Here is a 12,765-nt window from a genome sequence, read left to right on the forward strand (position 1 = left end):
CCTTGGTGACAGCTTCCCTAATCTGCTTCATAAAGGTTACTTGGAAACAATGTTAAGGATTTGTATGGTGGTCACCTGAGTTGTCTCCATGAAGCCCTCTTCTGGCTGTCAGTTTGAACTGCACAAATAATACAAAGCTTTAAGCCAGTGCAAGATAATGAGGTTTCTAAAAAAAGAGCCCAAGAAAAGACCAATAAAGTCTAGTCAGTAGTGGCAATTTAAATTGGTCTAATTTCATAGGCAGTTGGTCTTGAGGGGAAAAAGCATAAAGAATTTAAGTACCTCGTAATTGTTTAAACCCACTATTGAATTTTCTGCATTAAAACAAATTATAACTATGGAAGGCTAGTTGAGGTTAGCCATAAAAGCATTTATTTTCCTAAGGATTTAGGAAAAATAAGGATATAACCCATACAAATTTATGGAACGGAGAAATTAAAAATTCCATGGGCTGGGCAAATTCATGCTATAACAGAGAAATTAAGCTCAGTTGTTTCTAGATTTTTTTCATTTGCTTTTTCTAGATCTTTTTCTGAGTTGTTTTTAAGCTCTCCCTGCCCAGCTCTATCCATTATGAACACACTGCCTGTGTAAGGCTGTAAATTTTTTTTTCTTTTTACATATACCTTTGTATTATTTTACAAGTATAGACATACTCATTAGTTTGTTATGCAAGTATCTATTTAAGAATGAGTGCCTTTTCTTCCCAGTTTAGCTTTTGCTGCTGAAAGAAGCACTTAATGGGAAATCAGAATATTCCCTCTGGGGAGTTGGCTTGTGCAACTGTAACGGGATAGTTATGCTTATAGCTTTCTCAAATGGACAAATCCTTAGAGACCTTCCTATCATTCCAGCTGCTCCCTTAGACACTATATTTTAGCATTGATAGAAGTAATATCAGAATACCAAGAAATTCAATAAAAGCCAAGTCTGAGGCCATGCTGAATGGAGGAAAAAAAATTACAAACAAATTAAATTCACAGATGAGAATCTTTCCCTCAGTTTTCAGAGGTAAGTACAAAAGACACCCCTCAGTAAATGTTTTCTGAATTTCAGTAACTTCTTGGAGAATTGTCTTTTCCCCCTTATCTGTCACTTATCCAACTACTGTATTTCAGGACATACTCTTAACAAAAATGTAATAGTATCAGATGGTCACGTAAACTGGGTAAACACTTGATCTTTTTTACCAGTATTAAATTAAATAGCTTCATTAAAAAAAAAAAAATCCTGTAAAGACAGGTTATTGTTATAAAATGTACTTGGGGATACAAGCTTTGAATTTCCTGCTTTTCAGATTCATAGACTATCCTTTTTCTTATAATTAGAAAGGGAAAACAGAGGCAACTGAAGACTTCTCTGCTATTTATTCTTGCATACACTTCCGTTGTTTCACATCATTTATCCTGTATAGTAAGCTGTTTGTTTCGTCGTCGTCCCCCCGCCTCCAAGTTTATCTCATTCAGGATCTTTCCTGTCTCCACTTGTACCCTAGACTTTTAGCTATGGGCAGTGTTTATTTCAGCCGTATTGCACTGTGATGGATTAATGAACCTGGGTATTGTATTTCAAGAACAACATGGTTGTCATATGGAGGCTGTTTTGATTAATGACTATGGCTCTAGAGAATGTCAGTGCATCTATATGTAAACTCTTTTTTTTTTTTTTTTTTTATCTACAGTGGTGTTTTCCCTCTACCTAGTTTTTTGTTAGGCATCTCTGAAGTTTGTCCTTTTCATTATTCTCAACTAATTTCTGTCACCTAAAAACTTTGCCAGATCAGTTTTTGCACGTTTTATTGCTAATTCTAGTACAAAACTTCATTTGAGCTTACTCTAAGCTTATCACATATCAGGAATAACTGAAAATTGTCTTTATTTCATGTCAATTTCTATTAACTATACATTCTTTCAAAGCAAATTGTTGGGAAAACCTTTTTTTTTTGTAGTGAGACTACAATTTTTTGCAAATGTTTTGATGCAATTAGCAGAGCTGATATTTGATTCTAAATTTTTGTAAGCATCTCCAGAACTGCATTAAAATTCCTTCACTCATCAAAAACTCAGTTATAAAATCTGATTAATTGCAACACATGTGACTATTTGGCTTGTATTAAGGGTGTGACTCCAAGAAAAACTAAAGGTATATAAAGTAACAAGTACCAATAGTGAGCTATTGCAATATGGCTTAAGCCTTGGGGGACAAAATGTACAATGATGTAGTGCAGACAGAAAGCTACCTGAGATTAGTAGTCTTAGAGAATATTTGTGAGCTTGCAGGGGACTCTGTATATATAACCCGATTGCTTTCAAATAAAAATTGATGTAGACCAATCTTCTAAGTGGGGAGGACCCTAAAACCTGTCTTTTATTTAAGAGTTAAAAGACATAAGCATTGGTAGAAAGTTAGCCACACAGTATATCAGAAATGGTCAACGAGGTGAGCTCTTGTGTACATAGCTTAGAGGCTTTTTGAATAACAATGTCTGTCCTTATGTTCTCTGCTTCAATTTTTCTAAGGGTGTGGGCTATGCTGCCTTTTCCACAGTGGCTAAGGGCCATAGTTTGAGTTCCTGTATTTTTGGAAAAGATGCACTACATATGCCCAGGAGGTCTGACACAATTGTGCAGCACTGAATTTGGAGGAGGAAGTCTGGAAGCTAGAGGTGAATAGATGATTGTTGGCAAAGGCTCCTGGCCAGAAGCTGAGGAATTCTTGGGTGAAAATGCAGCATAGCTGCAGGCTGTGCTATCACAGCAAAAAGCATAGTCTTTTTTTTTTTTTTTTCCTTTTCCACAGGGCTCCTCAGGTCCGGGATCAGGGATTAGGGCTCATTAAGCAGTTCTGGTTGTAGGTCCTGTGTCCCTCTCTGGAATGTAACCTGATGTACAACTGCTGCAGCATCATGGACCTGGAAGTGGTCTACTGCCAAAACCATTCCCAAAATAACACTGAAAAAGAGGCAGCATGAGTAGGGGCAGGCTGTGGATCAGAGTAATTGTTTACTGAGCTGCAACAAGTGTGGGCTCTTAAGTGAGCACACAATTTAAAGAATGAAGTGGCTGTGACACTTTTGCTGTCCTTTACCATATTACTTTTGACTTTGAATAATCTCGAGGTCTTCAAGAACTTTGCATTTCATTGCAGATTTAATTGATAAGAATCACTGTGAATCTTAAAATATATCTGAAGTGAATGCTGATGGTCAAAGCAGACTGATGTGTGTTACAGCACCTGTTCTTCCTTTCAGGAATATATTGTTTAAATGAAATCATGTCTGATAGAATTAACTGAAATGATTATTCAAGTACAGATACAGCTGGAAGCATAAATCTGTTATATTGGTGTAGAGGATGCTGAAAAGAATATTCAGAATCTGAAGAAGAGCCTGAGAATCACCTGTGGAAAGGAATTTTCCATTTCCTATTTATCTGTGTAAATATGCAAATACAAGGTGTTGTAGGCATCATAAGTGATAGTAAAGGCAAAATGGAACTGAGAGGCAAGTTTGTTATGGAGCTAAGAAGCTAGATAGGAAGAAGCAAAAAAAAAAAAAAAAAAAAAAATGTCAGAGGAAATAAAATGAAACTGTCCTGAGTAGAAGAGGAAAAACTAGATTTAGCAAGGTACTGCAGCCCTGATGGGAACAAGGATATCATAGTAGAAACAGGATTGCCCTCCATGTTGGGACTAATGATAGGATTTGTGCTGAAAAACTGTGTCCTGAGATAATAGAGAAGTGGAGGTATAGGGAATTCACTGGCATTTGAGTCCCAGGAAATCAAAGGCATGATAAAACGAAGAGCAGTATGCATCTCAAACTGTTGCTGTAAGGAATCCATTGGGGTATTTTTCTATTGGAGGCATTCATGGATATTATTCTTGATGATGCTACCTTTTGGTAGAGGTCTCCTGGGAGCAGTGTTAGCACAAAAAACTTTCTTTTCCCTTAAAGAGAAAAGGGGAACTTGTGCAGTCTGTACTTATGGAAGAAGGAATAAATCTGGTAAATAGTAATACAATACATTTAGGTTGTAGTTATGCCTTCAATGAAACAGAATCAATTAGAATAAAGTTTGAAGAGTGGTATACTCTCACAATGGCTATATACACATATGATTGTACCTATATTTGAGTGTAGGCACCCCCCAGGATATTTAAAGTAGAACATGTACACACATTGCATAGTAGATGTTTGGTAATGCTCTCTTGGTTAATCCATAAGATAAATGCAGCTTTAATGAACAAAGATGCTGGGAATAGTAGTCCACTACTTCTCAAAGTTGTTAGCCAGGCTCTGTCAGGGTCTCACTTTTAGACACAGTGTGAGAGATTAATGCATTTTTAAAAGTCCATACTATTAGAAGAAAATGTGAATGCATCTTTTATAGACACCAAGTGAAACTAAAATGGAAACTACTTTTTTCACTGTGGATCCCTTTATGTCCTCTCTATATAAGAAAGTTGGAGAGAAGTATTCAAAAGTAAGAGGATGGATGGGGTGTTAGGGCACAGCCAAGGGAATGTATTTTCATCTTGAATTCAATCTTGTGCCATCAGAGGTAATCAAAAGTGCTTTTCATAATCATGTCTGAATTTCATGAAGTGAGATAATTATCTTTCTTCCCAAAGCAAGTTGGGAAGAGTATTTTTCACCCCTTCAGGAATCACTTTGCTACAGAGACTTCTTAATGAATGCATTAGTTGTCCATAGGAATAGGTTATATAGGATGTTCTTACAACCTGTTCTTAAAACTAGCCGAGTTCTGAGTCTTACGTTCTCTCTTGCACAATGAAATAAAAAGATGTTTTGAAACCACAGAGAATGCATGATCCAGCTCTCCAGCAACCCAGAGCCTTTAATAAACAGCATAAAACAGATGTTCTAGGTGAAGATAACATTGATGTTCCAGGAAAAGATAACACTTCTAGCAATGCATTCTGATCCCTATTTTTACCAGTGTAAATCCAGAGTCAGGGGTCACACCAGACTTATGCTTTTAGGTGATGAGCTGCCAGATTTTGCTATGGCAGTGTTTGGGATAGATCTAGTAGCAGTTGTGACATGGCCTTTCCAGTAAGGATGTATTTTTTAAGAAGGAGCAGAGGCGAGGCTGTCAGGCTATCAACAGCATGCTGGAGAATGAAAAGCATAGCATGAGCATAGGCACTTGTAAGAAAGTTTACCAGAATCTCTTACATGCAGGAAGTACTTGCATGGTATGGCTTTCTTGTACATCCCTTTTTCCTTGTTACTGTGGAGTATGACAGTGATTGTGATTTATTGTCTTGGGCTAATTCCAGGCACCTGTGTTGGGCATAACAGGCAGGGTTGTTAGGGAAACTGTTCAATCCAGTGTCCTTAACAGGGTTCAACTCTAGGTTTCTGCTTTATCCAAAAGATACAAAATAATTCTTTATAAGATGGTTTTATTAGTATTACAGCTCGAGCTGGGTGCCTCCTCCGAGGGATCCCGAACGGAAAATTCCCTGGGTATTTATACCCCTACGGGTTAAGTTCTTTGTCCGTTCTCCGATTTGTTGCACCAATGATTGCTAAACAAGTAGTAGCTTCTTCACTCTTGGATGGTTTCCCCATTGTCTCCAGGCAGGGTTATGGTACTCACTGATCATTGCTGAAGCTGTTTTGTTATTTCTTATCTCCTTGTTCTGTCCTTGTTCGAACCGTCTCAAACAATTTCAGGAAAAGTTCAGAGATGTGCAGCCTTAGGCTTCAGTAAATTTAGCTACTAGCGCTAAGCAAATGCTATTATATCCAACAAGGTTTGGGTAGCAGGGGGCTGCAGGGTGCTCTATGTGGGAAGAGGCCATGAATTGCCCTGGGCCAGTCACAGCTGGTTCCAGCTGGCTCTGTAATGGATAAAAGCAACCCATAGTGTGCCAAAACTCCAACCAATCAGAGGAGCACATGGAGCCTCTGCTCAACTGTATTTAAGAAAGAGTGGTGGCTGCTAGGGGTGGGAGATGCATGTGGTGGGTATGTGAGGATGTACAAATGAAGATATAAAAGGAAAGACAGGAGGAGATGTGAGAAGAAATGTGAAGAGATCCATTTGGAGAAATGAAATGGAGGAAGTATATGGAAGGAGATGTTGGGGAGCACTGGAACAGGTTGCCCAGAGAGGTTGTGGAGTCTCCTTCTCTGGAGATATTCAAAACCCACCTGGACGTGATCCTGTGCAATGTGCTCTAGGTGACCCTGCTTGAGCAGGGGGGTTGGACTAGATGATCTCCAGAGGTCCCTTCCAACCTCAACCATTCTGTGATTCTGTGATTCTGTAAAAGTGGATAGATGAATAGGAGAAAGAAGGGTGGACAGTAAATACTAATATCAGTGACACCAGTTGTCAGGTGGTACAGTTAATGAGTAGACTGTGCGTCTTAAACTCTTTTCTTCTGCCTTCAGTTAGATTTTTGAAAACTGATCAAAGAAACCTGGACAACAAAATGGAGGACCTAAAGTACTGGTGTGGACCCTGGAGACCAGGCCTTCTGGTAGAAACATAGCAGAACAGCCATAGTAACAGAAACACAGGTACTGAAGGATGTTAACGATTCCTTAAATTTCTGTACTGGTGAGAGTACTAAACCAAAGGTACAAAGAGACTCCAAAAGTTGTGAATGTGTAACATAAACATGGTATAGTTTGTCCTCAGATCATTCCAAAAGAGTTTGTAATTTCCCAAAGTCCTTGTTAATTCTTTGCTGTTAAAAATGTCACTTGTCAGCACACCTATGAGAGAGGACATCTTTCTACTACAGATGGTAAACCATCTAGATTAACTGTCTGCTTCAGAAGTTAGATCTGAGGTTAGTCAGCTTTTCAGAAAAAGGTGCTACAGATGTTTAGAAAATAAAATAGCAGGACCAACTTAATCTGGCTATCTCTCATTGTAGACCATAACAATATATTCAGGTACCTACCTGCAAAATTTTTGTTTTACAGGTATTTGTTCTTGACCAAAAATAATTTGGCTAGGCCTTACAGAAACTGCCTGATTTGCTATTTATGAAAGACATTCCCATGAAAATGTTGAGTCTCTCAGGCTGCAGCATAATTTTCCTCATATCTTAAATTCCTTGAGTGGTTCTGTGATAGGTGATAATTTGTTACATCAACTCGCGAAGTGATTTTACCATGAAACTAGGCGCTAAGTACCGGCTATCACCACAATGATTGTACTGAGCCAGCAGAGCGATATTGCATTGTGAAATGTATGCGCGCGACCTGAAGGGCACCACGTACAACGCAGAGGAAGACGCCAGCTTTCATCCCGACCCCCCCAGCAACAGCCGGCGCAACCACAGAAGTTACAGGCATATAAGGGGACTGTGAGCGGGGGATTGCGCGCGCCGTTGGTGGAGCAGGAGACTCCCCGGCCGCCCAGCGCTGTTTTGCTTACTTGTGACTTGCTCAATTATTCTATTAAATTGGAATTTATGCAACCTGGCCCGAGTGGTTGTCAATTTGTCGCGTTTACCTATAACAATTTGGTGCCGTGACTCGGATACAGGCTTCCCTGGTTTCGGGACTCTGACTCAGGGGAGGCGCCCCATCTTCGGATGGCCCTTGAGTGGGTAGTTCCCCTACCAGAACCTGTATTTCCGAACCCTAAATCAGGACAAGTAAGCAAAAGAACTGCAGTATCCCGTAAACTTTGTGCACGAAGATCCGAACGAAGACTCAGGATTGAGTAAAGTATTGGTAAGTGGTTCCGTTCGGTTGGGGTGGGATCCCCGGAGCACGTCTAAGTGAGACGTCCCCAAGGGACGAAGCGAGAGCGGACCCTACAGTAGTGCGGTTCCCATTGTCCGCGAGGGCGTGGGCCACGACCTAGGGGAGCGATTGAGCGTGTGTGTGTGTGCTCCGGAAGATAGGACAGAAAAAGAGCAAGTCTTCTGATCCCATAGAGGGCTTTACTGCATGCAAGTATGGGGTGGGAAGCAGATTAGAAGAGACCCCCTTTATTGGCCAATATACGGGTCTTTTGAAAATTGGATATGTCAGGCCCCAAATATATATGTGAATTCAAAGGAGCCCTTTAGTTTAGAAGAAAGTGAGTATGCTAGTTTATGGATAAGACCAGATACTCGGACCATGATATTTACCCTGAAAGAGAAGGGTTCGAGGAAGAAAAGCAAAATATTGGAGGAACTTCCCGTTTCTCCTCCCCCCTATATTCCCTCAGCTCCAGCTCAAAACCCAACACCAGCCCCTCCTCGTAGCCCCTCTCCAACGACCCCAGACCGGGATCTAGACCCTCCTAGTTCCCCAGAAGAAACCCGAAGGGTCACGAGGAGTCAAACGAGGGGAGGTGGGCGACCTGATCAGCTGTACCCCTTGCGAGAACTCCCCATGGGAGCACCACAACCAGGGATGGGTTTTGTCTCCGTGCCCCTGAGTTCAGGGGACGTACGGGATTTTAAGAAGGAAATGGGGAATTTATTAGAAGACCCTTTAGGGGTGGCTGAAAAACTAGATCAGTTTTTGGGTCCTAGCCTTTATACATGGGAGGAATTACAATCCATCTTAAGCATATTATTTACAGTGGAAGAAAGGGAAATGATCCGTAGGGCTGGGATGCGGATTTGGGATCAACAGCACCAACAAGGTCCCGCAGCAGATATCAAATGGCCCACCCAATGGCCGGACGGGGACAATCAGAATGCTGAGCATCGGACACATATGTTCGATCTAGGAACCATAATAGTTCAGGGAATCAGGGAATCTGTTCCCAGGGGGCAAAATATTAATAAGGCCTTCATGGAACAACAAAAAAGGGACGAGACACCAACAGAATGGCTCGAGAGACTTAGGAAAAACCTGCAACTTTATTCCGGGGTAGACCCCAGTACCCCTGTGGGACAGGCTCTATTGAAAACACAGTTTGTAGCAAAGGCCTTTCCAGATATCAGAAGGAAGTTAGAGAAGTTAGATGATTGGCAAGATAGAGGACTGGACGAATTGCTGAGGGAAGCTCAGAAAGTGCATGTGCGAAGGGATGAGGAAACTCATCGACGGCAGGCAAAGATTCTGGTGGCAGCAGTCCGAGAAGGACAGAGAGGGATCCAGGCGCAACCCCCTAGGCCGTATAACGGACCTAAAAGAAAGCCACCTCACCAAGAAGGACAACCCAGAGAAGTCGTGACGAGGGACTTGAGGCAGGTTGAGTGTTTTTATTGCCAGAAGAAAGGGCATCTGAAGAGGAATTGCAGGAAGCAAATGCAGGATGAGCAAATGTTCCAAGAAGATTAGGGGGGTCAGGGGCTCTATCTGCTGGGGACTCATAAAGGAACCGAGCCCTTGATAAAATTGAAATTGGGTCCCCAGCGACAAGAAGTAGAATTCCTTGTGGATTCTGGGGCAGAAAGATCTACTGTCCAAACGGTACCCTGGGGGTGTAAACCATCCCCAGAGAAATTGCAAGTGATAGGAGCTAAGGGAGAACCCTTTAAGGTCCCAGTAATTAAAAATGTGAAAATGGAATCAGACTCTCGATTAAGTGTTGGATCCTTTTTGTTGGTTCCCGAGGCTGAGTATGGTTTGCTGGGCTGAGATATGATGGTTAGTTAATAGAATCAGGGCCCCTAGACAAAACTTGGTCGGCCCAGGCTTGTGAATTGTATGCGGTTTTTAGAGCCTTAGAAATTTTAAAAGGCAAAATAGGGACTATATACACCTACTCTAAATACGCTTATGGAGTAGTACATACATTTGGGAAAATATGGGAAGAAAGAGGAAGCTAATGATGGAAACCCAGGTGAATTGGATCAGGTGTTTACCCTTAGCCTTGTTGAATGTACGAACTCGGCCCGGAACTGACACAGGAGTCTCCCCTTTTGAAGTGTTATATGGGATGCCATAAGATTTAAGAGAAATGAACAAAAGAACAATTACCAGGTTCCATTCACCGAGTTAACCCTGGAGACAAGGTTTTAATTGAAACCTGGAGGGACTCGTCCTTGACTCCCCACTGGGAGGGACCTTTCCTTGTTTTGCTTACCACGGACACTGCTGTTCGCGCCGCGGAGCGGGGATGGACACATGCCAGCAGAGTTGGGGGGCCGATCTCAGAGTCGTCGTGGGGGGCCTTTGGAAACCCGGACAATTTGAAGGTGACCTTTGGGAAGAGGCCTAGAAACCTCGATAGGTAAGACCACGTTTTGTAGAACCTCGCATTGTATTTGTTATCCCTTTGTGTGTTATAAATATAGGATTTGTAAAGAGAAGTAGTGGACTCATTGGTAGTACGGGTACCTCCCTAGCGGCAGTTGTCACCTTTGTTATGGAAAATTGACCTATTTGACATTAAAAGGGATCTCAAGAAAAGATCGGTGGAATGGTGGGAAGCTTTTGCTAAAGGGGTACAACCAGAGAAAGGTTGTACCTACGCCAACCACCCCGATCACATAAGGCCAAAATTGAAAACACCAATTGTAGGTGGACCGTGCTGTATGTTGAGTGTCACTCTGGAGAACTGGGAAGCCTTTAAAAATCCAAAAAGCTTATACAGGAGGTTCCCCTGAAGAATATGGCTGCTGTCGAGAAGACGGTACACCCTGCTGCTCTGAGCAAAAGAGTAGGCAGAGGAGACAGAGACGTATGGAAACTGTGGGGATTGAGGCCGATAAGCCACTTCCTAAGCTGGGATACCCAAAATTGTAAGGCCCAGACTCTTTAAAGTCCCAGAGACACTTGGCATCACGGATCGCCCCTCCAAGGCATTAAGGGTTCGTAAAATATCCGTTAGCCCAGCCATGGGTCCACTACTCCTCTGGAAGATGATTGTGCTAGGCTTATTAGGAAGACGAATCAAAGGGGGAACATAATATACACCAACCCCTTAAGTGGTCATTAATAAGGTGGGAGGATCAAACAGTGATCCAAGTACGAAGTGTACCCAGGAGTCCTACATTTACAGCTACTTTATGTGAGTTGGTGCCTATTGAACCATGTCTAGATCATATGGGGTTTTACTTTTGTCCTAGTTCTAATCCTGGACAAGGATACTGTAAACTCTTATTATTGTGCTTATTGGGGATGTGAAACTATAGCCTCTGATTGGACTCCAGAAGCAGGGTTAGATAAGTTTTTATCAGTAAAATGGGGACCTTCTGGGTGTACCCCCCCCTAAAGAGGATCTCCAGCTGGGGTATCGGGGAAATCCCCACTATACCCCCCCGGGAACTTGTAAACATTTAGTGATAAATATCACCCATCCAGAGGATCCGGGATGGTTTTTGGGAAAGACCTGGGGAGTCCGTTACTGGGAGTCCGGGACCAATAGAGGTGGATTAATTTTCATAAAGAAAGATGCTCCCCCTGGCACACGAGGCTGTTGTTCGATTTGATGAACAAATTAAAAAGGACCAAAACAAAAAGGGGGGATTGTGATAGGTGATAATTTGTTACATCAACTCGCGAAGTGATTTTACCATGAAACTAGGCGCTAAGTACCGGCTATCACCACAATGATTGTACTGAGCCAGCAGAGCGATATTGCATTGTGAAATGTATGCGCGCGACCTGAAGGGCACCACGTACAACGCAGAGGAAGACCTCAGCCTTCATCCCGACTCCCCCCAGCAACAGCCGGCGCAACCACAGAAGTTACAGGCATATAAGGGGACTGTGAGCGGGGGATCGCGCGCGCCGTTGGTGGAGCAGGAGACTCCCCGGCCGCCCAGCGCTGTTTTGCTTACTTGTGACTTGCTCAATTATTCTATTAAATTGGAATTTATGCAACCTGGCCCGAGTGGTTGTCAATTTGTCGCGTTTACCTATAACAGTTCTGTATCCTCTTCCACGTCTGCTTAATGCTTTTTTTTTTTTTTTTTAAATCTTGATTTCTGAAGCTCTGTACAGTTCCAGGCTTAAGTTTTGAGCTGGTTCCTTCCCACACACAGCCGCACACGCTGTATTTGCCCACGGCTTTCATGCCTTAAAATGCTCTTCCTTCATCCTTTCCTGACTTAATTTCTGCAACGCCACACACCTTTCCCACCAACCATTTGCCAGGGACTTCCCTTCTTCTCCTTCTTTCCACCCCCATTAGTTTTATGAGTGTTAAGTTGATTACGTAGCCAATTAAATCATCACATTAAAGAATGTATTGCTTGTTTTTCCTGTGCCTAAAAACACATGGCTTATCTAGAAGCTGAGTTGGGCACTAGATAAAGACTACAAGTAAGCTAAAATAGAAGCCTTCTGGAAGGCTTTATATTTTATATTTAACACACTACTACTAAGAACAGTTGATAACATGCTTTTAGATTATACACTCATTCATTGACACTGGTGTTATACTTTTTTTTTCTTGTATGTTGCTTAGAGTATGCAACTTATTCCAATTGCTGACTTGTACTTTATATTTCAGTAAATACACCATTTCTCTGTGTTAGTGTATAGATAACAGGTAACCTGCCTGGCCTGGTGGAGCTAATGCTCCCTGTTTCTCATTTTATTCGAGCAGCTCTACCTTCCAGTTGCCTGTTTCCTCCACTCCTAGGCAGGCAGGACGGAGGAGAAATCCTGCCTGGCGTCTCATTGCCATAAAACCTGCCCACCTGAAAGGTTCTGCCAAGCGCGGAGTCACCAACCGCCACCCGTCCTCACCAAGTACAAACTGGTGCCACAGGTTTGTCCTGAGCATTGCCTAAGAGACAGGTTTTTTTCGGATTTTCTTGAGAGAGAAGAAAAAAGAGCCCACTAGGCCCGCAGGTGACTTTTCCCCTGCCAGGTGC

This window comes from Apteryx mantelli, chromosome 5 (assembly GCF_036417845.1).
Source record: "Apteryx mantelli isolate bAptMan1 chromosome 5, bAptMan1.hap1, whole genome shotgun sequence".
In the NCBI taxonomy this organism is placed as follows: domain Eukaryota; kingdom Metazoa; phylum Chordata; class Aves; order Apterygiformes; family Apterygidae; genus Apteryx; species Apteryx mantelli.